The sequence below is a fragment of the Epinephelus moara genome, chromosome 15 (assembly GCF_006386435.1).
Source record: "Epinephelus moara isolate mb chromosome 15, YSFRI_EMoa_1.0, whole genome shotgun sequence".
Taxonomy (NCBI): Eukaryota; Metazoa; Chordata; class Actinopteri; order Perciformes; family Serranidae; genus Epinephelus; species Epinephelus moara.
In genome coordinates, this window is record NC_065520.1 from 8,540,103 (window position 1) to 8,565,799 (window position 25,697).

A 25,697-nucleotide genomic window follows, 5' to 3' on the forward strand; every position below is an offset into this window, starting at 1 on the left:
TGATCTGCTTCATCGAGACTGTGTGGGGTAGGTTTGATCAGATGTGATGACAGTGACCTGACAACATAAGCAAATGGCCCCACTGTCATTGAATCTAATTGAAAAATTGCTGAACCCTGACTGGTGTACTGGGCATCACCCTTTCCTTTGACAAAAGCACAAATGTAAAATAACTGTTTGTGTTCACACTCGGAGAAAGAAGCAGATCAAGAAAAAAGATTCTCAGGGCCTTTAAAACTTTAAGTGTCCCCCTTGTTTTCACATTAAATAGAATCGTCAGGCATGAGTAATTACACGGAAGAAATTGGATTTCAAGCTTCAAAAGCTGGCAAAGGATGGAAAATGGACACTGAAGGTCAAGGTGGAAGAAGAAAAAGAACACTTGTACTGATGTATGTTTGAGCTTTTAGCAGGCGAGACAGCTGCTGGTGATTAGAGATGGTTTAAAATTGATGCTCAAAAATACATCTCTGACTCAGGTTAGTGCTGCAAGTGCTAGACCGTAGATTGCAGTTTTTACTCGCCTGGCTCCAGACCCTGGAATCCGCCCACTTCACCAAGTTGACTGATTCGTCTGGCATCATGACATGAACATTCGGTACTTGTTGTAGGTCAAATATGTCTCCGGTGTAAGTGATCGAGAGGACGTGGCAGTACTGGAAAGGTAGCGGTGCAGCTGCTGTGCATTCATCCCCATTATTATGGCATGAGCCTCAGCTTTGATTGAGAGAGAAGCAATGCCCTCCATGTATCGCTTCCGTCATGAGTGTCATGATACTAAACTTGGTACTTGTATCCAAGTCAACATTTTTGTATTGTGACAACACTGGGGATGGAAGTGTTAATTACCTCCAAACAACAGGTATGATGCTGAAACAGGTCAGATTTTGACATAAATATATCCTCATGCAGAAACACTGACATTTTTATCACACACAGCAAAAGCTCCATGCAGAAACTATGAACAATAGCACCTTCATTTCACAGGTTCTTTAAATCACCAGATGAGCGTGTGGGAGGTACTATACTTTCTTTGATATACCTAGGATTTAAAATTCTCTGCACCGACTTGTAGATTAAGATATTTGCTCAATATATGTAGTTAGCATAAGAGGGATTAGTGTGTCCTACATGACTAGTGTATCACTTGGCACTATGGCAAAGATAATTAAGAGTCATTAAGACGTTTTCCGCGAGAGCTTTGTTCATTTTCCGTTTCATTTCACCCAAAGCGCAGGGTCGGCATTGTCATTCAAGTGCTGTAACAAGACACCGTGGGTCACGCTCGCTAGCTTTAAATATTCAGCTAAATTATAAGTTAGAAGGAGCAATGTTGAATCCATCAGTAGTGCAAATTGTTCTGAGCTGAAACAGAACAGAAGAGTATTGGAGTTCAATAGCGGCCGACTAATTGGTGAGACACTCTGTCACATACACTGATACATTGTTAGGAACAGTTGGACACATAACGAGTGCAACTACACCCACACACACACCTACACACTCACGCTTCTTTATTCAAATTGCACTTTCAAGCTGTAAAAAGTGTACGTGCATCCGTGGCAACAGGGCGAAATCAGTTCTGCATCTTATTTACACTTATGCAGAAATGACACTGAAAAAGCAGCTCAGCCCACGTGCTGGAAGTACAGACACGAGGCAAAGAGCAAGTGTGTGATAATGCCTTTTGTCTGAGTAAGACAGTGAATCAGAGGAGGAGTTGAAGAGTGCAGCCGTCACTCTAACCCAGCGCTGCATCTCAAAGGGAAGCTCCGTCTTCTGCAGGATTTTGTTTTCCGTTTTTATGCGCGGGTAAACAGACAGCAGTGACAAGCACACGGGGAATAAGGAGGCTGCTGCGCTGCAACAGGAGATCATAAAACCCCACGATGGGTGTCACAGGGGACTTTTAGGTTTACAAAAGCAATTTTTATTGGTTGAGGTCACAGACTTGTGTATCTCTGTTCCCTCTGCTCCCAATCCCCTGTGACACTGGAAGAAAGAAATCCTTCTCTTGATGTTTCTCTCACTCCATAGCTTGTTCCACCAGTGTGATATTTCTGTCTGCTAACATCCACTTTTGTCTGTTTTTCTGTCATTTCCTGCCCATCTTTCCTCTCTATTCTTTCCTTTTGATACACTTTATAACAGTTTGCATTATGCAAATGACACATTTCCCATGGAACAGTTGCTGTCTCTCTGGCAAAGCTGTCTCACTCCATACATCCCAGCTATATAGAGGCAGAAGGAAGTGGGAGGTAATTGCAGCTGCAGCTACAATAATTTTGTTTTGTGCTGCATGAAAGTTGAAAACTATTGTTTGTTCATTTCATGTTTGTCTTAAAGCTCGACACTACAGTAGAATGTTATTGACATTTCTGGTTTAAGCAATAACTTTTGAAGTCTCACAAGAATATCCAAAAAACAACAACGGCTAAACACAAAATAAAAAAAACAGATATTCAGCATATGCAAAATGCCACAAACCATCTTTTCTCTTTCTCTCTATTCCTTTCTCTTTCTCTCACTCTCACACTTTGATGGCAGCTTGTGTTCGAGGCTCTGTCACCCCAATATGGCTTGCCGTACCTGTCAGCCTCTCACACATTCTCTTTGATGTCACCACTATGTCGACGTTAGTCCAAACTGCGACGCGGATACACGTTCAAAGAGCAGTCAAACATCCTGCGCAACACCTCAGCAGCTAATGAACCAAACACGCTCCCGTCTGTTGCATAATGTGCATAGGCGAGGGGATGAGTCTAACTTGTGGTCAAGTTTGCAATAATTTTTTTTTTTATTCATTTTATTTTATCATAATTATTATTATTATTTAGTTTTTCTAAAGATTGTAGATTGACAGTTGCAGTCACATAAATTGGAAGAGTTTATAGATGGAAAACGGTCTGCTGTAAACACCTGTCACCTGCCAGATTAGCTGGTTTTCCACCCAATGTGATTTCATTGTGTAGGAGGAAAATGGCTTGGGCAGCTTGGGCTACCTTTTTAGAAATGATATTATACATACAAACATGTAGATGTAAGGTATTTGTGGTTTATAGAAACGTACAAGAACATTTTCTTCAGGCAACTGGGCTGGATGGAGGCAACACTGACAAGCATCATCGTATATCTACAGTATGTAGGTACATGGGCTGTTGTTGTCTGAAGAGATAAAGGGGTCCAATCTGCTCTGGAGCTGACCTGCACTCAACCTAAAACTATTTCACTGGTATTGGATTTAGTGGAGAGCTTTAATGCCACGGGGTCTAACTGCACTCTCCCCAGCCTCTTCAACGGCGTAATACATTTCTGGGGGGAAACAATGCACCGTGGACACAAGCTAAGAACCCGGGTGGAGGCCAGCTCCTTTCTAAAGGGGAAAAGAAATACGGCTTTATTAGGTCTTACAAATGTCAGTGCTGCCGAGAAGCCTGGCCTGTTTTGGATGAACCCCATCTCCCACTGGCCGCAGGAGAATTCTTACATCCATACACAAAGCCTTCATAAAGCAACATAGTTCACAGGACAAAGTCTACTGGGTATTTTCTGCTAAAACGCTCGCTAGCTTTACCGCTGGAAAAATATCAGAAATAATTGGCCATTAGTGTATTTGGGGTAAAAGAGCATAATGAAACAACAGTGTTGTTTGTCTGCACATGGGTGTACATCTTTCCATATCTGTGTTTGTGTGTGTGTTTGAGGAAATAGCATTAGAGAGTGACGTGCACAGTCATTACTTCACAGCAGGTTACTGACAGGGCATTAGGCTCTCCTGCAGCGGGGCCTGTGAAATCGTGCTCATTATGGTGTCTCAGTTCCGATCCAGGCCTGATTTGCTCGCCTTTGCATTGCTCCTGGTTATCGTCGAGAGCGGCAGACAAAGAATCAGCAGAACAAATCTCATTAAGGGAAACGACAAACTTACAATAGGAGCTGAGATCAAACTGTAAGAGGTAAATATTGACAAAGCAAGGCAGCGAGCCGAACTCAGCAACACTGCTGATAATCTTGTTTGTGACCAGCAGTTTGTCTTTGTTCTCTTACATTTAAATTTCACTTATTGCATCAATGTTAAACACTGCGCAGTGCGGCCACACTGTTCTGCATAATTTGGGTTCAGATTGCTGCCTCCCAAATTATATTTAAAGTTTTTAATTGGAGTGTAGTCACAACCAGTGAAGGGTATTTTTCCTTAATAAGAAATAGTTGAGACTAATCATCATGATGTCTATTGAGTAACCATAAAGTATTATACACTTATTTACAAAACGTTTTGGTCCAAGCCCTGATTATGCTCGCTGTATATCTAATTCCCAAAGCCTTTAGGGAATGAAATGAGTCTTCACTTAGCACCACCACCCGTAATTACTGTTGTTACGCCTGTCAAACTTTCCTTTCTAGCAGAGCACATAAGCAGTCTACACAATAGCAGATTTGCCACTCAAAGGTCTTGTAGATGCAGTCAGTATTTATGGAAACGCCCACAAAATATGACATCCTGTTACACTGAGGGGGGAAACAAAGTGTTGTGTGGCTCTCTGCACATCAAATAAACATAGAAATCTAGACTTAAAGTGTATTTTTTACTCTGTTTTCCCATGTTTTGGGGTCAAAGTGACTAATGGGATCCCTGTTTTTTTAAAATTGGTCCAAGATTGAGCAGCCAGGCTACAATGTTAAGTCCACACTGAGGGCACGTTCATGCTTTCAATTTAGGTCCAATGAAAGTGTTTGTTTTTGCCACTGACAGGCTCAGTTCTTGAGAGGATCCCAACAGAGATAGACCTTTTCGTTAAAGAGTAAGATCCTTTTTGTCTAACCAGAAACAGCCCCAGCAGACTGTTCTGGTTGTTGACAATCGTCAATAAAGCTTTGTTTGAAAGCTCAGAGGCAGGTAGAAGTTTGTGTGCTAGCAAAGGTCTGTAACGTTACACCAGTATGGTTCACGATGACACATTATTGCCAACGTTTCTCTCGTTCATATTGGTTTTGATAGGATGGCTGTTACTGCAGCTCGCCCAATCTGGCCTCCATGTTTTCCATCCACATAACATGTTGTGTCATCATGACACTTTCAGATGCCCTGTTTGCCGCTTTGTATAGGCACAGAGAAAACAAAATGCACTAATTTTGGAGAATCAACTCTGCTCTGCTTCAACTTTGCGAGACCCTGAGGACGGCAAAACAAAATTTCTAATGTATCAGAAATTAATCCAGATGTCCGAGGGTGGGCCAGGAGCAGTTGATCACGCCCCCGTACACTGCATGGCAAATAACCACAGACAAAGCTGAAATTCGGTCTGACTCTTAAATTAGTTGTGTTGCTCCAAAATTGGGTCAGAAACAAAGATAAGATATTTTGCCCTTACCCGAACCAGCGCTACTCCACATGCCTAAATCTGACCAATCCAACCAACAAAGGCAACAAGTACTAGCCAGTCAGAGGGAGAATATGGCGGGTCATGCCTTTGTCTTGGCGTCCTGAACATTTAACCTCTGGTCTAGCAAATGATATCCTCATTAGCCTCTGAGTAACACTCTATTGCTATCGTAGTGAGTAAGCTAGCTACCCGGACATGCTAACATTTGCAGCTTAAGTTAGAGCAAACAAACAAATAATCCATGCCTTACACTTTTTCTTTTAATCTTTGGTTTTGGTAAAAAAAAAAAGACAAGACAATACAAAACAAAAACACCACCTTCCAAACTTGTCATTTGTCTAGAGCCAGATGCACAGCACTTAGTCTTGTAGAGAAATTCAACAGCTTGTCATTCCTGCCAAGCCTAGTTTTGGTTGTTAAGTGTCGGGGATGAGTTTCGTGAACAGTTACTGAAATTAAAATGATTCAAATTTCAAGCAAAGCAGTTGAGTTCTATCAGTCCAGTGTAGCCGATAACAGAAGTTCAAAGACTGTTGGAGAAAGGAGCTACAGTGTTTTGTGAGTGATATCGACAGAGTGGAGGGAGCTCACCTGGTTTATTTCCCACTACATCACTGCTGCTGCTGTAGCAACAAGAAAGCCGAGCTGACAGCCCTCACTAACTGGCCAGTCAAACCAAAAGCAAGCTCTGACCTCAGGCTCTGTCTCACATGGATCAGCTGCGATTTCCAGCAGAGTATCTGACTTTTGTGAAAATATCCTCCCCTGTGGTTTCGGACTGTATTTTGAAGCTCCTGTGAACATACACAGGAGTACAGGTGTGTTTTTAGATATCCTGCTGTTAACAAGTTACATTTTGACAATGTGTCGATCGAAGTCCAACAGTAAGATATGACGTGATTCTTTTCTCTGCTGTTGAATACACGTCGAGGCCTTTTTGTTTCGTCAGTAGAAGGAGCTTGAGAGTCATTGTGGGTAGATGGAGTAGATGGAGAAAGACACAGTTGTCCAGAAATCTCAACAAGATGGCTGGGCAGCCTGCACACGCTGCAGCACTCAGAGCCAAATGGCACTCTCCATGTTGGTCCCAAATCCTCATGCGTTTTGCCTCTGAAAAGACGCCAAATGTAGCTAAATTTGGAGCGCTGGCCTCGCAGTGTGCCTTCCACTTCATGGGTTGGAATACAAAGCCAGCATATCAATATGAAGCATTCGAAGACAGCACAATGTTTGAGAGATAAGAATGCATTTTTCTCATCCTCTCCTGCTATCTGCCATGCTTCTATCATGTAATTAAACCTAATTGCACATTCGGAGCAGTACAGCTTGATGGGTCTTGCTAATTGGACCGACATTAGAAACCATAATTACCGCTGTGGCTGCAGGATAATGTGTTTTACATCACCATTGTCGCTCATTTTTGGCCACAGAGACTTTGGTCTCTTTTCATACATGTGTGCATTCATGCGTGGATTTAGGTTTGTTACGAGCATTATATAATGGAAATGTGCTTGAATTAAAAGAGGAAGAAATGTGTTTGAAAGGTGTAATATTTTCCATGAATGAATGAATCAGTGAATGAATGAATCACTGTATATCTCTGGACATGTTATCTTGAATGTACACTGCTTCCAAACATAAATAACACCCAGATGATGATGATGGTGATAATACAAACAAGCACAGGCGTCCTGCACTTTGTCACAGTGTTGAGACTCGTCCGCCTGGAGTTTGTGATAAGGTGAACAGTAAAGCACAAATCCACGTCTGCACACCCTGGGCTTGTTATCTGCAGTACGCTGGCGATAAGGTGTCTATACCCTTTTGTTTTTTTGCAATTCAACACGTAGGAACAATTTCTCTAGAGCAGGCTAGTTAACGTGCAATTCTTCCACATATTGCTCTTGAACCAGAGGGGGAGTCACAGAGGGGCTGATTTGCTTTCTGTTTTCTCTCGTCACTGTTTAAGAGTAAATGTAGTAGTGTGGACACCGCAACCGCTTCAATTTGTTTAAGTTTAAGTGAATCGTATAAGGAGGCCTGAAAATAAACAGTACTTCGAGGCCTGTTGTTTATCAAGCATCTCAGAATCCCTCGCAGGAATCGCACTGAAAGTTAAACCTCAGAGAAAGTCTGAGATATTTCTGAAGCTTCCTACGCTGACTTTCTGCAAGGAGACGTAGAAATGATGATGATGTGTTGCTGTTTTCTGACAGTTGGGTTTGAGATATTGAACAATTCAATAATAATGTGTAGGTGTAATCTGTGTAGTTATATAAGTTATCTAGGTCATATATGCTTAAATGTGATGCCAATGGCGTAACAGAATAAATGTATAAACAAATCATCCAAATCCCAAATTTTATTTAGTGTCTCCTGTGACCAAGAAAGGCATCTTTGAAGGTGGAACCAGAGATTTTTGCCCAGAAAATAACTAAATGAGTGCAAATCAGTTTTGACCCACAAACCATTGTTAACTATGTTAGCTCTGTTAGCACCGTTAGCAGTGTAGTTAACATTCCTAAAGGGGTTTTTGGCTTAAAATGAAGCCACGTACTCATCGGGGCGACCCATACCGAAGGGTGGCCAGCTGGAATTACCAAATGAGCAGCGCCACAAGCGAGCTCCCATCTGACCTGGGTGATGTGCAATGCAGAGCAGCCAAGGCTAGCTAACCAGTCGAAACCGCAGGGTAGTTGGGCAGTGGGCGCCATGTTTTTGCATGTTAACACAGCTAGCAGGCTGTCTGTCAGAAAAAGCCAACAGAAAATGGACAGTGCTTTGAAATGCAGCTTGCAGCTGTACAACTGCTCAAAGTTTGATTTATTATTATATGTTGGTTGTGATTGGTCACATCATCACAAAGTCAAAGCTGCTGTAGGGTCCTTACAGCAACAGGACTGTGGTTTTTGCTCCTACTCTCTGCTGCATCCCACACACAGTCAGTCTCGAGAAATGTTAATTTTCACCCATTACACTTGTTTCTGCCTGAATCAAACTCCTGCAGCTCCTAAAAGTTCATTTCCTAAGTTCAGAAAGTTAAAATGCTTATACTCAAGGTCCCAGAAAGATCACATTTGCAGCCGGTTAGGACTGATTTCCTCCAATGAAACACTTGATTAATATAGGCAGTGAACATCTTTTTAAAAGACTTCTTTGGCTTTCAATTTAAAGCTAGCCCACCGCTGCATCCAGTTCAGTTTCTACACCACCAAGCGAGGTAGAGTCTGACTGCTTAGCAGCCTGGTCATTCTGCCTGCCGTTGCTTGAGGAAATACAGTATCTGGCAATCAATAAAACTTACAGTTCAAAGATCAAAAACATTGTTCAGCTCCATTTAAGGTTTCCGCCATGTCACCGCAGTGTTTAACACTGAAGGCCAAACACTGCAAACTCCAAATCTGTTACACTGAAGTTCTTTTAGCTCGGCTGAGGTTCTTACCAAATCTTTTGACACATTGATTAGCTACTGCAGTTGCACAAATTACCCTGTTTGACCTGAATTTGGCTCCTGCTGAATACTGCTGTGGGAAAAAAATAACTCATCACTGATTTATTCTAGTTATTACAGTGTGTCTGATGACCAAGACAGAAAATAAGCTTGGCTACTCACCCGAGGCAAACGATTTACAGGAAGAACAGGTTCACAACAACTAAAGAGCCCATTTGCTCCATGGTGAATAAACCTGTTTGTACAGATATGCCTATTTTCTATTCCACAAATATACAGTGTACCAATGTTTAACTTATGTTGGCAGATGTTTGTAAGACCTGCTTTTCTGTTTCTTTGCTGTGTCCTGATACTGTTTGCGGCTCCATCGACCCATTTTCCACATGGGGATCATTAAAGTTTCATCTTATCTTAAATCTGAAAGCCAAGAAGGAGAGAAAGCGGATGCAAGACAACAGAACTGAAAACTGGTGGTGGATATCAAAAGTGTTAATCGCACCCTACATCTCATCCTGGTGTCCCTGCATGCACCATCTGACACTGCAGGCAGGCTTAAGCCTTTCATTTAAATTGAAACTTGAGCTCTGTACTTTGTTGGAGAGCTCCGGTAAAAGAGGCCAACATGGTAGAAGTACGAACCCGTCAGTTAATGTTTTGACCCCTGCATGCTGTCAGGGAATCAATTTCAAATCTTAAAAACATCTTTACCCTTCTATTCATTGTCCATGCATTTCTCAAGCCTGCAGCAAATCACAGAGAAAATGACCCTTGCCACATGATGTCACCCTTCAGAATCAGAATCAGACAAACTGGTTTGTTGGTTTGTAGACTCCCATTCTGAAACCTCGAGTTTGGCATTTTGGCCTTCGCCATCTTGGATTTTTGGAAGTGACCAATTGTAGCTGCTAGCTTGGTTAGCACGGTTAATTTTCAGCTATGGTTAACTGTGATAATGCTAATTTTTGCGAGGGAAAAACAGACTTAAATTAGTAAGAGTAAAAACTAATTAGTATCTCGTTCCTAAAATGTTGAGGCAGAGGGTACTTTCTGTAGCTCTGGTTGAGGGTGAGAGGCTGTCAGCAAATAGTTTGTTGGGCACAAGGAAACAGAGATCTGTGTGGGTACATGAGACCCTAAAAAAGGGTGGATCATGGGGAGTACCACCAGTTGGTCCCGGAGCTTCTCCTTCATGATGGCCGTTTCCAGGCATATTCTAGGATGACTCGGGCAGTTTGACAACCTGCTGTCTGTCATCGGGCCGTATAGCGCTGGGTATCCAGCAACCGCTACCACCAGTTTCTCCTTCATTGTTTACCAACTGTAAACTTGTTGTCCTGACCACCACAGAAGGCCCGCCTCTCAAATCATCCAATTGGACAATGGGAAAAAAGATGACGTGGGGTGCTTTTCCACTCTGAGTTGAATCTACAGCTACACATATACACTGTGAATCTGGAGACACCATGGTTATGCTACCTAAACATGTTGTCGCCATGGTCACGACTTTTCAAAGGATGGCTCCCAACCTTAATTATTCATAACTTTTAGCGGTAATAGCATTTAAACAGGTGAGTCATATAATAACTCACCCCTGTGGAGTCAACATGAATGAGGAAATTAGCTATAGAGACCAAAACCATTTTTTTGTACCAGACTGTAAACATGTTTATTTCTGCTGTAAGTTGGGCATTTCAACATGGGGGTCTATGGGGATGACTTTAGAGTCAGCCTCAAGTGGCCATTAGAGGAACTGCAGTTTTTGGCACTGGCTTTATCTATCAGCCCCTGAGGTTGCCCCCTGACTGGCGTCAGAATTTCACATTAATGGATCATATTTTCCAGCACAGATTTGTTTCCAAGTGATTACAGTTTATTTCATGCTTTTCATCCAAAGCTCATACTTCCAGCTCATAATGTATGCTACAAGAAGTAATAATTAATAATGAGAGTCAGAGGTGAAATATAAAGTGATTCTGCCAACCGCTGTTGACAGAATTGTCTTAACAAGCTAGAGAGCTACACTTTAAATGCAAATGTACCCTTGCTCTGCCAGTGACAGCGTTGTACTCCTTGTAACACCTGCCTCTAATGTCATTAAACTAAATATAATCAAACTTATAATCCTGATGACAGTGAATGATAATAATTTAAAAATGCTAATTTATTATAATTAATTTCAGACGGCCAATCAACCTTTAAAGAATCTGTCACAGAGTGCACATTTCATTGTTAAATAAACCTACCACTCCCATTGTGCTTTACACCTGATGCTGAGAGGAGTCTGCAGGCTGATTCAGTAGGGGGTCTCTCCGCTGGGTGCTGACACTTGCAGTTATAAACCTTTCATTAATTGAATATGCTGGCTGCTGCGAGTCTATAATTGTTTTTATTATTAAAAAAATACCACAAGATGCTGTGCAAAATATGACAGGAAACAAGTAAAGGTACCCTGTGGATCTTTTCACCACTAATATTGATATGCAGCAATATTTTTATGACGCACATTCACCTACATGAGTGTGTCTATGACGCGATACACACTCCAGTGGTTTCACACTGTGCCACTGAGTCACAGGTGCCAGTAATGCTTTAACAGCTCTGTCAGTCTCTTAATTCCTAATATAATACCATCAATCATAATTAAAGTGTCCAATTAAGCTAATTAAGCTCTTTGATGCAAGAAACAATGAAACGACACATAGAAAACAATGCAAACAGTGCATGAAATTGATCACAGCAGCCACGTACACAAACAATACAGTACTCGCTGTTCCAAATGTACAAATAAAAGGGTTGTTTTGACTTGAGGCGGGAATAAAGGCTGGGCACACACACAGTGTACAAATAAATCCTCGACATGTTGAAGTGTATCTTCAGAGCAGATTGAAAAGAAAATTAATATCAAGCGTTTTTAATCGGGTTAATTGGTTATTTTGACTTCAAAGGATTCCCAATCCTGGCTTTACTCCTCAACCCTCAATACATGTGTTTGTGTGTGTAGCTGAGCGATCACATGCTGGTAGATTTACACCCTTATGGGAGCTGATCCTGTCCGTACGAGCAGTTATTGGATTACATGTGCGGGGAGATATTGAGTGTCTGCTGCTCACTTACTCATCAGATTGAAAAGAACAAGCTCTGTGATTTCACTCAGTTTATACTGTTAAAGCTAGATGTTTCTTTAGATCTGATCTGAATAATTAAGAAGCAACAGCAGCTGGTTGTTACACTCTGCATCCCTTTCTCTCTGTGCCCTCTCTCCCCTCTGTCGTTGTGTTACATAAATGTAAGTGTAACCTTCCTGCCTGGCAGTGGGAAGACGGATCACTCCGAGCAGCGCTCTCAGATGTATCACCTGATACAGCTGATGTACGGCCCATAAACTCTTCGCAGGCACTAAAACAACAAGGAGGAGGGTGTGATACAAATGCGCGCCGCAGCGACGTCAACTTTAAACAGATAGCAGGTGCATAACTCCCAGCTGTAAAAGCTGACAGTCAACACATATACAGTCCAACACCTGCGTGAGTCACGAGAGCCATGTGATATAGTGCTTTCAGCCACCTTCAGCTGGTACAGATTTCACTTTCAGTCACATTTATAGCATCATGATTTACATTTAGGATTGTGTTCGCTTAAGTTAAATGATAGATGTATCTGAATTTATCATCTGGAAGGATGAGACAGGCACAGGTTGCATGTCCAGTGCTCTCACATATGGGCGATCTGGCCTGGAAGGCTTGGAGAAAGTAACCTGCATGTAGGCAGCATTCAATACAATTGTAGAAGCTGTGTAAACTGGAAGAGCTGGCTGCATGTAGACAGGGTTTTATATTATGAAAATGATTAATAGACACATGAAATAAGGACACATTTAAGAGCTACATGACACACATGAAATAAGGACACATTTAAGAGCTACATGACACTCCATCCACCGTCAGGCTGTAACAACACATCATATAATATCAGTGCCAAAGGTTAATAACCCCTATCAAGTGATATACTGTAGCTTCATAAAAAACAAGTTAGGCTTAGCTCCTCATTAGAAAGCTTCTTGCGTAGCAATCTATTAATATCTCCACCTCCAGGGAATGATGTCATTTTCTAGATCTCACAGAATTTAAGAGACAAAGGAGAGCCATGATTACATTCAACACAGTGACGTACATCCTGCCTCATAACTGTCTGCAAACTGTGCTGCTTTTTAGGAGCATTTTACCTTTTGACAGAGTGAAGTTCTGTCCACTGAATCACTTTCATACAAACTTCCCCATGGTCAGACCACCATGTTTGACTTTTGTCAAACGTGGTGGTCTGACCTGTCTGAGGGTTCTACTGTGCTTATTTTATGCACTGTGTTACTTTGATAAAAGAGTAATAAACTGGCACGGATGCTAAGCAGAATAAAGTTTATGCTATGGACAAGGGGCTGCTGCAAAATCTATTTTAGCAACCTTAACAAAATCAATATCAGTTTAAGTGTACACTATATTAGGAATATTGTCTCTGCTTTACTTTACTCACTAAGTGATGGAGGCATTGGTAGACCAGCAACTCCTGTTATCTGTATCAGTAAAAATGGCAGTCTGTTCCTCAGTTCCCTGGTGGAAAGGTGTGTGTGATATCAAGGTACAGCAGTGAAAGTATTCGGAGTAGAGCGAACACTAAAACTGATGCTGATTTTTTAGGTGGACCTTTTCTAGGTGGCCAACTGAGGCAGCATTTGCTCAGCTCCTTGGCATAATAATTGTCTCTAACTTCACTTTATGCTTTAGTTCATTCCTGTAGTGAGGTGTGTCGTACTGGAAACCAGTCAATCCCAGTTCACAGTTAGTAAGAGGAGCTTTAAAGCTGATCACATTGAACTCTACTGAGGACATTAAATATCCCAGCAACTTCGATAGCACAACCTTATGAATGAAAACACAGGTACGCTGACCCCTTCTGGGTGTCGGTGATGACTGTCAGACTTTTCCATCTAACTCACAGTGGGGAGTTATGGCTGTCGTGAGTAATAAGTTAAATGGCCCTGTGGTAAACGGCGTCCGGTGGTTTAAAGGTAATGGCTGCAGCATGGGCATACTGAATGTCACCATAATCCAGTGTAGTGGGCTTTATAATGCTTTTAACTGTCTGGTATAAAAGTCCAATTTCTGATCATCTTAACGTCTTATCGGACAGTCTGGCTTCTCACCAACCTAACCATTGACTACACCTCTTGACAATAATGAACAGTACTTCCCAGAAATTTCAGCTACTCCTTTAATAAAGTCAGCCCTCTTATTTCATATTTGTAATTCACTCTCATCTGATTATGCATATGAATAGTAGTTTAACTTCCCTCTCACCATGGCTGTCATTCAGAAATGAACAAAAATGGCACATTCCGTTCTCCAGTTGATCAAACTCCATCGAGCTTGAATATAGAGCACAACCTTCATGATTCTCACAGCGGGTTCCTCTATTAATTCTTCACTTAATGAAATGAAACGACAGTGAGCACTGTAGCAACCAGCAATTAGCCTAATTAAACTGATAGAAAGATGATCTATAAACTCTTAACGTTGACTATGGGCGTTTTAATTAGTGATCTAATGGAGGCTACACTGCAGGCCTGGTTATTGAATGGCAACAAATAAAGCCCAACAGAATGAAGTGTTAGTCACTGTTGTCTTCATGGTTGGAGTGCAGTGCTCAGATAAGATGCAATTACACAGAAGATTATTAGCTCTCATATTTCATGACATTTTACAGGACTATAAAAGATTATTCTTTTATGCAAATAGTGCATAATGTGTGTGCAATCGCCTCTTTTTTATACCCTCTGTCTACACCATGTGTAAACTTGAATTGCCTCTTAAACCAGATAACTTTGGGGGAAAACCAGTAGGGCTAGGGTGATATGCTTACCTCCTGATTTGATATTATCATAATACTGGGGTGCCATTTTGATATCTATCCCAATTATAAGTGTGCAGTCTATTTTTTTTTTACGTGTGTATGGATAAATAATACTTTTAAAGTAAACTTAAACTGTTACATGTAGCTGTCCCTGCAGTGTTTCCCATACATTGATTTATTCCATTGTAGAGCTGTGTGAAGCCTATTGATACGCTCAGCCCCTTGCCCTGCTCTCTGTCTCGCTGTTTATCAGACAAATGAGACAAGAATTAGCAAGTCTATGCATCTGGCAGTCCCTCCACCTTCCTCCCCACTTCCAGGTGACTTTTTACCAGGAAGAGAGCAGGCAGAAGCTCTAGAGACGGACCCTCGGTAGCAAATGTAGCAACTCTAATTTAGCTGGCGCAAACCCCAGCATCAGGGGTCACAGCCGGCTTGGTCCAATCTGTGTAACAGCAGCAACCAAAAGTTTTTCAAACTGGCTGAGAGTTTGCGCTGTGCTCACTGAATTCAGATTGCTATTTGAGTAGCTGAAGGTCCATGTCCTTCCATTGTGCGCCATTTTCTGCTGATATGACACCACATTACTCGCAGATTACCACAATATCAGAGACAACTTATTTCCCCCTCCACATTTATATCAAATTAGCCATTTAAAATCCTAAAAGGCCTCGAGTCTCTGCTCATTGAATGTCTATCATGATTTGAGAAATACTCGTCAGTTATGTGAGTTTTAAGCACACCGGATTTATTGGACAGATTGTGCAAAACCACTGGGTCCTTCAATATCAGTCAAGAAAAATCGAGCTGTTTTCATTATACAGTATTGGAGGCCACCTTTTTTTCTTTGTCGATTTCTTGTCAGTGCTTATACTTTATTGACATGATTTACATTTTTGGAAAGTTTATACATTTTGTCAGTCCCAGTACGTTTTCTAACTCAATTTTTCAGTTAGAAACAAATCCTAACATAAAGAAAGAAAAATCAATTAGATAAAGTGCCTTATTGAGGCCAGACACGCCAAGTTCAACATTCACGCCGCCTCAGTGCGCCGACTGTTACGCAACCAAGAAGTTCTGATCCTGACAGCTCTCAGACATCCTCCTTTCAAGGGCAGAGACAGAAAAATGAATTTGCGGCAAGAGAGGGGAGGTCAGTGAACAACTATGTTTACGGTGCGAGCAGGTAGAGAGTTTTTCGGAGAGGGAGGGACGTCTCAGCCGCTGCACACAATTCTCCGCCCACCTTCTGCGTCCTGACCTCAGCAGACAGAGCTACTGTATACTTAAGAATGAGTGACAAGGTTAAAACCTGTCCAATTCAAACTTAACTGACACTTCTTTTTCAAGTGCAAACTAAAGTAGTCTTTTCCACGGTGTCGAGTGGGTTCAGAGAAACTGTTGTACTCAATTATTGCACAGAAACATGTTGAGATGTAAAAGAAGTTTCATTCAAATGGATGAGTGAGCGTCAGTGCAGTGAGGAAAGGAAAATAAGTTTTTGTCCTCTTTCTTTGTTGACTCTGTGACTTCTGCCTTCCCATCTTCACTTGGTTTATCAGAACGAGATAAAGGTGCTGCATGCACAGAGAAGTACACTGACCTGACAGTGACACAGATATAGGGCCTGAGGATGCCGGGAAACACAATGGTTTGAAAGAAGGCTCAAAGAAATGGCCCTGGGCTCTACAAAGGTTTTCTTTTGTTAGACTGAATGTTTTCACCAAAATTGGCATTGGTCCCACCTTGAGAAAAACACTCCAAAAAATATTTCTTTTTGCACTTCTAAGTTCCTTTGGACACTACCAACAACTGGCTACCTAGTTTATTTAATTATGAGTGTCGACCAAACAGTTTAGATTTCCATTGACAGCTGAGTTAAATTAAGATATTTATATTTAAATGAATGATAATTTTCAGTCTTTGTAGAAATAGATCAGACTTGCTCATCTCTTTTTGTGGTGTTAACAGCACAGGACAGTTACAGGACTCCCAGTGATCCAAGTGACAAGATCAATGCTTGCAACTCTATTGTGCTTACATGTATCTTAGTTGAAACCCAATATTAGCAAAGTTGTCCTGGATTTACAAATTGCTGTGGACTGTATTTTCATTGAAAACATCCAAAAATGACTTATAATACCTTCTTGGCTCATGAGTAAATCTAGCAAACTTGTTCAAACATATGATGTGACTCCCTTGAGCTTAGTCTTACCAGTTTTTTAGAACAGGTTTCAGATGAGACAGGATGTTCTAGACAAGTAAATAATCTTATTACCTGCATAAACATGAAAATGAGCACATCTTTACCCAGATCATTTATGTAAATGGTTATCAGAAGTGGACCAAGCACAGAGCCCTGTGGAACACCATTTCAAACAGACAGAACATCAGAGCAAAGAGCATAATATGTGACACACTGAGACTGCTTGCCCTGCGAGCCCTTGTCAAAAAGCCTCTGTTTAAGAACATGTGTCAAAAGCCTTGGATATATCATTTAAAAAACAGATATGCAGTGTTGATTTTTATTAAATGCCAAGATATCATTAACCACATTCAAAGCTGCCATAAAGGTGCTCTGACTTTTCCTAAATCCTGACTAAGATGTGGATAAATGTCATTTGAATATGAAAACTCCTTGAGTTGCTCACCGATCAGTCTCTGAACCCATCAGCTATTGTTCTGGTGACAATAAGCCCCTGGAGGTGAGGGCCAATATTTTAAGATGATACGGTGTAGCCAGCGGATATCCGGGCCCAGACTTACTCTTTTGTGCACCCGTCATTTTTGCTTATTTCTTTCAACAGATACCTGCATAAAAATAATGCAGATGATATTTTTAAAAGGTAATATAAAGCCAACTCATATAAAGCCGACTGCTTACATGTGAAACCAGACACTTCTGGTACTTAAATCTTCCTGCTGCCTGTTGTTTGTAGAGATTATTCAACGATCAAACCTAAAAGGATCTTGGACAGCACACACAATTTTGAAATCGGCCTGTAGTTATTGAAAAAGAAACTGAGAAATGAGTTGTGTATTATCTCATTGTGAGATCTCTGCTCTATATTATTCCAACAGCACAGACCACACTGCCCTACTGACCAGAAATGATGAGACATTAACTGTGTGGTATAGACAACAAAAAAAGAGAGATGGCCTAATCACAGATGCTGTGAGAAGTAGCTTTGGTTTCATCTGTCGCTGTGCCCCTCCAGTCAAGCCCCATCAACTGGGCTTTTTTTGAAACGACTAAACCCAAGTGACTTCTACAAGGAGCTGAATGATCCTGCTTTGATGGAGGCCATTTTGTAGTTGGTGAAGGACGGGCTGCAAGATGAGAGGGAGGTTGTCAGGGGGAAGAAATGGAAAAAAACAAGCAGAGTAACGAGAGGGAGGCTTGAAGGCTTGTGCATCAGTTTCTGCATTATGTATGTACTGAAGGCTCTGTCACTCAAGGATAGTTTTGTTAATTTGTTGTTTAATGTGCTGTGATTTTAGTACATCATAATCATGTCTAATTATCTTCTGTATTATCTCCATATCCGTTATTTTCCTGCTGTATCAGAGAGGAAATGTAGGAAGAACAGAGCAGAATAGAACTAATGGTGTATTGCAACCCTGTGCCTACACACAGTTATGTGCTTCTCCCAAAAATACACACACACACATCAGGGGCGTCATCTCCGTGGCCAGCTCAGATCGATCCGTCCCAGAGGAAAGTCAGCCGGTCCAGTGGCTAATCACACAGATGGATCTCCGGTCTGACAGCCGTCATAGGCAGTGAGAGTCCTACTGGATCACTTCCTGTCAACACTGACACACTCCAACATAAAGACACACACATTTTTATGTTAGGCGCTGTTATAGTACTATTATACGTATCCTTTCTCTTTGCTGAGGAAAGCACAGTGTAAACATTTTGAGAGAGCACAGCAGGGTGTTCTAACTTTTTCTCATCGCATCCCTTGTGGGATTTATTGTAAAAACAATTACCTCACAGTGTTCACATGTTTCAACTGTTCTCTCACCAAACTGTCACAAAGACACACAGAGCTAAGATTATATATATATTTAACTTTGGTACAGCTGTCTTGAGGATGCATCACCAACATGTCTGGTCATGTGACTTTAGCATAATGTAGGCTATTTAAGTATGATGGACGTATGACTTCAAACATATCAGGGTATAACGTGATCGAAATCATATTGATTTTCATTTTGTGGAATTTGGGGTGGGGTGGAAATACTATGTTGTCAATCAGAAGCTACAAAGTTCTTGTTTCTGATTCACTCATTCGGTGGCTTTAATGACCTTTTGTTTGTTAGCTGTTCAGAATTAAGGAATTTTTTATGTCAAAGGTCAAGGTCACTGTGACCCCCGTCCCTCTCATTCTCATGAGCACAATATTTCAAGATGGCTTGAAGGGATCTTTTTCAAATTTGTACAAACGTCCACTTGGACTCAACAATTAACTGATTATATCTTGGTGGTCAAAGGTCAAGGTTACTGTGACCTCACAAAACATGTTTTTGGCCATAACTCAAGAATTTATACTCTAATTACGACAAATTTTCACACGAATGATGCATTCAGCTCTCTGCATTCAAAAGGTCAAAGGTCTACGTCATTATGACGTCATAATGTTCTGCAAAGACGCTTTTCTGGCCATTACTTGACACTATATCTCAGGAACAGAAGGGGAGACATTTGGTCAGATACGGAATTAGTGACACTAATCTTAGGTGTCCATCTTGAAACTGTGCTGATTGTCTAGATCTTCTGTGCTGCATGTGTGTGAAGCACATGGATGTATCAAGAGAATTTCTGCTCTGCTTCCACACTGTGGGGCCTATAGGGCAGACAACTTGACTCAGAGACTTTTGAAATGTTATTGGACCAAATGGTTGAAATCCAGATAGCGAAACAAGTCATTTGTTTGTTGTGACGCTCAAAAAATGTATCCACTGATTTACAGATGTTGTCTTTCACAATGTAAGTTATTGGACAAAATCTTCTTGGCCCACATGGCATCAAGTGACAGACCCAGATATGGTAATTCCAGGATTTAGCCAGTGTGTCCGATTAGTTTCAAAGCTGTTCCTTGGGGCTTGATGAAGCATCCACATTTTAGAATATTTAGCTTCTTTGCAGCAACATCCATATGTGAAGAACTATTTACTGTCATGGATACATTTATGTCTGGACAGATGTGGATGTAAACTGCAGCTTGATTAATTGACTGAGACATACAACCTTGTGGCGGTAATTCTAGTTGACTGTTTTATTAGGTTTGCCATGAACATATAGTTTTAAGATATTGGAGTAAGGATATTGCAGTAGTCTGAGTCAAGGGGAGGGTCCATATAGATATTAATAACATCAGGGAGTGTCTTCAGTCCCTCCCCACCCAAATACTTTGTGTGCCGTCCCTTAGCATGCCTGTGAGGACGCCGAACTTTAAACCTCTTCAGTGAATGTCTTCTTAATCCTAATTAGAGAAACACTTTAAAGGGGGGTTAAGTCATCTAATGTGCGTTTTATTTACAAGGTCTGAAACTTGAAGGGTCAGCACTTGGCGAAAAAGTCGTCGAGTCATTGGTATTGATCAACAACCCTATTAAAGCCGTGCAGACATATTATGGTCATTCTGAGCTATGGGAGAGTAAAAAGTGTACTTTCGAGGTTTAGGGTTGCACCATTACTCTGCCTCACATATTTCCTTCATCTCTAATGTTTTTATGTATTTTTTCCCTTTATCTATGTAACAATAACTCCTCTGCCAAAGTCTGGCCTGAAGGTGAGAATGTTTGGGAAGCTCTCTTTAAAGTGGCGTTCAGAGATCCAGACACTGAGCTGGAGGTACAGTCAGCCAGTATCCACACCGGTTAACCTTGTCCAGCTCTCTGTGGAACGATTTAAATATTCAGTAGCCCGAAAGAAGCTTCCCTGCTGCCAGAGGAGATGCATATCATTCCCCTTCTTTAAAGATGCACATACGATTTGAGCTTTACATCCAATAGCCCTTTGCATGATGCAGTCACCATGGTAACATTGTCACGGGGGTTACAATAACTCATTCATGTTGTAAAATGCACATCAATAAACACACACCTCACCCACGCTGTAGTATTTCCCCTCCTCCCTCCTCAGCCTGTCTCTTAAGCACACATCTATTCACACACACACACACACACACACATGCATACTATACACAATCCCTCTGATCTCGTAGTGTTTCCCCAGGGTTGCTCCGACACAAACAAAAGCACAGTTTAAGGTTAATACCACTTCTCTGAATACACCTCCAGCCAATACTGATGTGTTTGCCAGAGGTTAAAAGTTCAGAGAATTGCAGTCTGCTCTGTGTGTGTATGCTGATAGGGTGTGTGTGTGTGTATGTGTGTGTGTTTTAAGCCAAACTGTGTCTGACAGGCTGACAGAACAATGAAAACTAGAGTGTGTATTTCTGTCAGGGTTTAGGTTGAATCCAAACTCTGAAAGTATCCACTCTTTTCTCTGCCCTCTGTTGCGCTCTCTCTCTCTCTCTCTCTCTCTCCCTCTCTCTTGCACACACACACACGTATGGCACATAAACAGAAAAATTGACTCAAAGACATGCTTTTTCCGTGAGTCTCACCTCTGTGAAGCTGAAGCCTAGCGGGTCTGACAGGTGGAATCATTTATTTACCGAGGGCATACTGAGCAGCACGGCCTCTGACTGGACCTCATGCCGGCTGGAGATAGCAGCCTCACCTCACAGGGCCCCGAAGCAGCTGTGGGCAGCCGGACCGCGGGTTATCACGCCATCCACACACACATCAGAGCGGCTTAAGTGCCCGCTGTGATTTCCGCAGGATAGTGAAGCCTGTGCATGCGTGTCCGTGTGTGTGCAGGAAGGGAGAGGAGAGCGTGTGTCCATTAATATTTATCTACCTCCCCTGACGTCCACTGGCTGCCATTTGTCTGGATTATTTATATTTAGAAGTTTCATCTCACCATGTAGGAGATATGAATCTGCGCTTACGTTCATACAAATTCATCATTTCAATATTACCTTGTGTTTAACACCAGCCGGATTTACTGTATTGTCATTGAAATCGGTTGCCAAGGATTTGTGACTCTATCTTGGATGTGAAGTATCAGGAACTTGATTTAGATTAGAGCAGCAGAAAAAAAGGGGCTTTTAACAAAAATCTGATTATCCACCTTCCAACTACTACCTGCCTGCCAAATGCTAGAAGACATTTAGATTCCCTCAATCACACTTTACAAGTCTTTCAAAGGTATTTAAGACGACAACAGGATTATAAATTAAACATAAAGTCTGGTGTAACACAGACAACAGATCACAAACACAGCAGAGAAAAGCAGATTCTAAGCATATTAAACACGCTGTCCATCAGAGGCATGGACTTGAGTCACAAATTTGATGACTTAGACTTGACAAAATCAGAAAACATTTGTAAGTTGACTTGGATTTTAACACTAATGACTCCTGACTTCACTTGGCCTTGAGCCTTTTGACTTGAAAACACTGATACTTTCCCCCAAACCCAAATGTTTAAGAATATGTTATTTAAAAAGTGTGCCACAAATTTTTAAGACTACAGGCGGAGGCGCAACAACTTGCTTTCATGAATTAATACAAATTTTAAAAAGCATTCATGATTTTGTAAATTTAATATATTATTATTATTATTATATTATTATTAATCAGATGTTAAAATGGCATTACATTTGGTTAAGATCGCATTATGACTTGTTAGTTTAGTTTAGACTTGGGTCTTGAGTACAAAGACTTGAGACTCTGGCTACCTCTGACTTGCAAAACAATAACTTGCTCCCACCTCTGCTGTTCATCATACCAGCTTCTGTGAGGATCAAGATAAGCGAACTGTAACTGTTTAAACACAGCTGGATTTAATTTTCGAAACAGTTCCCAGTGGGCAAAATCCTTTTAGCTTGGTCGCTAATGAATCTCTTATGAAATCTTTTATATCTCCTGACTCTATTAGCAAAGAGGTAGATTAAAGTAGCAGATTTTTCATGTCCAGCTGTTGCCGAACGTCAGTTTCACTGGTTAAAATGACGACCTGCTGCAGATCATATCAGCTGCAGATAATTAGTGCTAATTCCATGATGGCTAACATGAAACATTTGGCTGTTTTTGGTGAATGTGCTTTCTGCGTGCCAGGTTCTGTGCTCATCCAAAGATCATTTGTGAGGGGAAAGTAACAGCTCTTTGGACAAGGGCAGCAACTAATGGTTATTTTATTAAGTGATCCCAGAATTACTGTGCGAAATGTAAAAGATACAGGGTTCCTGCTTCGTATGGAATGTCAAATATAGTCTAAATAATTGACCAAGAAGTTTGGAAATTTGAGCCTGGACAAATACGTCGATAGATGGAGCTTGTTTTGTGGGCCTATATACTGTATATGTATATGTATATGTATATGTATATGATGAGTGAAATACTTGGTGATTACCTGTCTAGCAGTCATCTGATGGTCAAAGCTCTGAAATGGTCTGTGTGTGATTTTTTTGTAAGTGCAATCTTTTCTCCAGAGAAATCATCTCGGCGATTGCATCACGCCAATTTCAGGAGAATCTCAGTTAAACTTTCATGAATATAATATCAATATTTTAAGCGTATCAACTTAATAATTCCAAATCAGCAGAAGCAAGTCTGAAAAAGTAAGGTGTGAAAGGAAGTTCAGCCGTAACTTAAATGTGTCAAAAACCTGTGTATTTCATCAACACCTCATTTTCAGCTTGCAGGTTGTCAGCATTAATTAGGCTGCTACTGAAAACCTTCTGTCTCATCAGACAGCAAACGCTGATTACAGATCTGCAGAATAACTGACTTTTATTATTTAAGAGTCTATATATAGCTCAGAATTAAAGGTGTTTTTATGTTGCTAACTATTGCCTGTATGGAACAGAGTCTATGTTTCCTTACCTAAACCCCTAGCTCAAGACATACTTGTATAAGTGACAAATATCCAACAATGATATTTATTCTTACCTGTGTTTGCACTTATAATACCTGGGCCCAGTACAGAAGGCAGTGCAGACCTCAGCTCTGGAGCACTGCATTCTGCTGGTGTGTGTGTGTGTGTGTGTGTGTGTGTGTGTGTGCCCCTCAGTAGTGTTATTTACCGGAAGGAGTGCTGAAGCTGCATGTCCTCGGCCTGTGCTGCCATCAGCAGTGGTAGCGATGTGTGCGTGCCAGTGCATGTGTGTGTGTGTGTGTGTGCGGCGGACAGGCCAGGAGACAAGGTAATTACCACAGGACCCTTCATCTGGCATCCGCTCAGCTCTCAGGTTCAACAGAGCAGCTAACAGGAGCTCTGTCAGCTCACAGCGAAGACACAGAGCAGGTGTGTGGGGGGGCACCTGTGGGCCTAAAATATGAAAACCACTACTTTTTTTTGTACATGGAGAGACAGTTGAGGACATCTGCACATGAGCACATGTTAGATAAAAACCCTGCGAGTGAGTCTGCCTGCATTGTCTCTGCATCGTGTGCGTTCTCCCCCCCAGCATCACTATTGCCTGGAGTCTCTTGTGTTATCTAGACAGGTGCAGTTGTCTGTGCCCTGCTATATAATGGGATGTGTTCAGCCTGTTCCACGCTGCACCGTCTGCCAGCACCAAGATGGTGTTCCCGATAACTCCTCACCCCCTGATAGAGGCTCAGGCTCTGCAGCAGGGTGAAACACAGTGAGGGAAACAGCCATTGGGCAGCAGTACTGCACATATGTTTGGACTAGTGCTGATCTTCTGTCTCCATCAGCTCCTTCCAGGTGCTTCCCTAGGTAAATTAGTTAATGTGAGTAATGCTTGTGTGTGTAAAACTGTGTCTGTTCAGGCGTCCATGAGTTGATTAGCCACCTTTTATTAGAGCTCCACTTGGGAGGTTTCCTTCTGGGTAGGTCTCTACTCAACACAAGGACTCTGGTGAGCATGTGGCCTTTTACACCACTATCACTGAGAACACAAAGAGTCACATGTAATATCTGACTACTTGTGAGACTTGTGAGTCATTCAAGGAAGTAAAAATTCAGAAAGTGATTGCCTTCGTAATTGGGAGGAGTAGGCCTGTCACGATAATTATGTTATCGACTTATGTGGATATGACCTTGACCTTTTTGTTTACATGCGTGTTTATTTACATAAGAACATCACCAGCATTTTAGCCAACATGATGCCAGAATAAAAAGCCGAGTTTTCCCCACCATCATGAGAATTGGGTGCTGCAGTTCTCCCTTTTTTTCCTCTCTACCCCCACCTACTTGCATGAGTTCAAAGTAAAAGAAAAGAACACGTGAAAGACGACACAGTGCAGCTATCCGGTTGCCTACAGCTGCACTTTTGGAGTAGAAGAGGCACAGTTCTGATAGTAGTTAGCTTGCCAACCCCTTGCGACAAGCAATAAAGTCTGCTTTTTGTAGTTTTACCCTCCAACAACGTCATCTTTCACTCCGTAAATCCACCAGCAAATCGCCTACCTTCCAGGCTGCTCAGCCCCGGTAGCCAACTTCAGCACACCGGCCAGAATATGGTGGCAACTGCGGTGTCACTGGAGTTTCGTTTAGCTTGTCTATTCGTTGCAAGAGGCATCACTTGGTTTCATTTTTTTAAGTCTACTCCTACCAAGGTATTTTAATTTTGTATATACTTTCTTGCATATATTAAAAGGTGTAAATTTCTTGTTTAAAAAATATCTTAAATATATTTTTTTCATATTCCAAGAATTGAAACTTAACTGCTCTTTGATAGAGTGTACCTTAATTATTACGCTATTATATTATTATTATATCAGCGGCATAAAACGGTCTCAGAATGACAATAATATCGTTCATTGCCGTTATTTCTGGGACAATATATCATCCATAGAAAGTAGTCATTGTGACAGGCCTAGACAGGAGCTATTTCGTTTTATTCTTGC

At 41.4% G+C, this 25,697-nt stretch overlaps 1 protein-coding gene across 4 annotated transcripts in view; it reads left to right on the forward strand.

Annotated features, from left to right (window-relative positions):
- LOC126402049 (beta-1,3-galactosyltransferase 1-like) overlaps window positions 1-25,697 on the forward strand; it is a 119,114-nt gene that overhangs the window by 78,292 nt on the left and 15,125 nt on the right. The window lies entirely within an intron of this gene.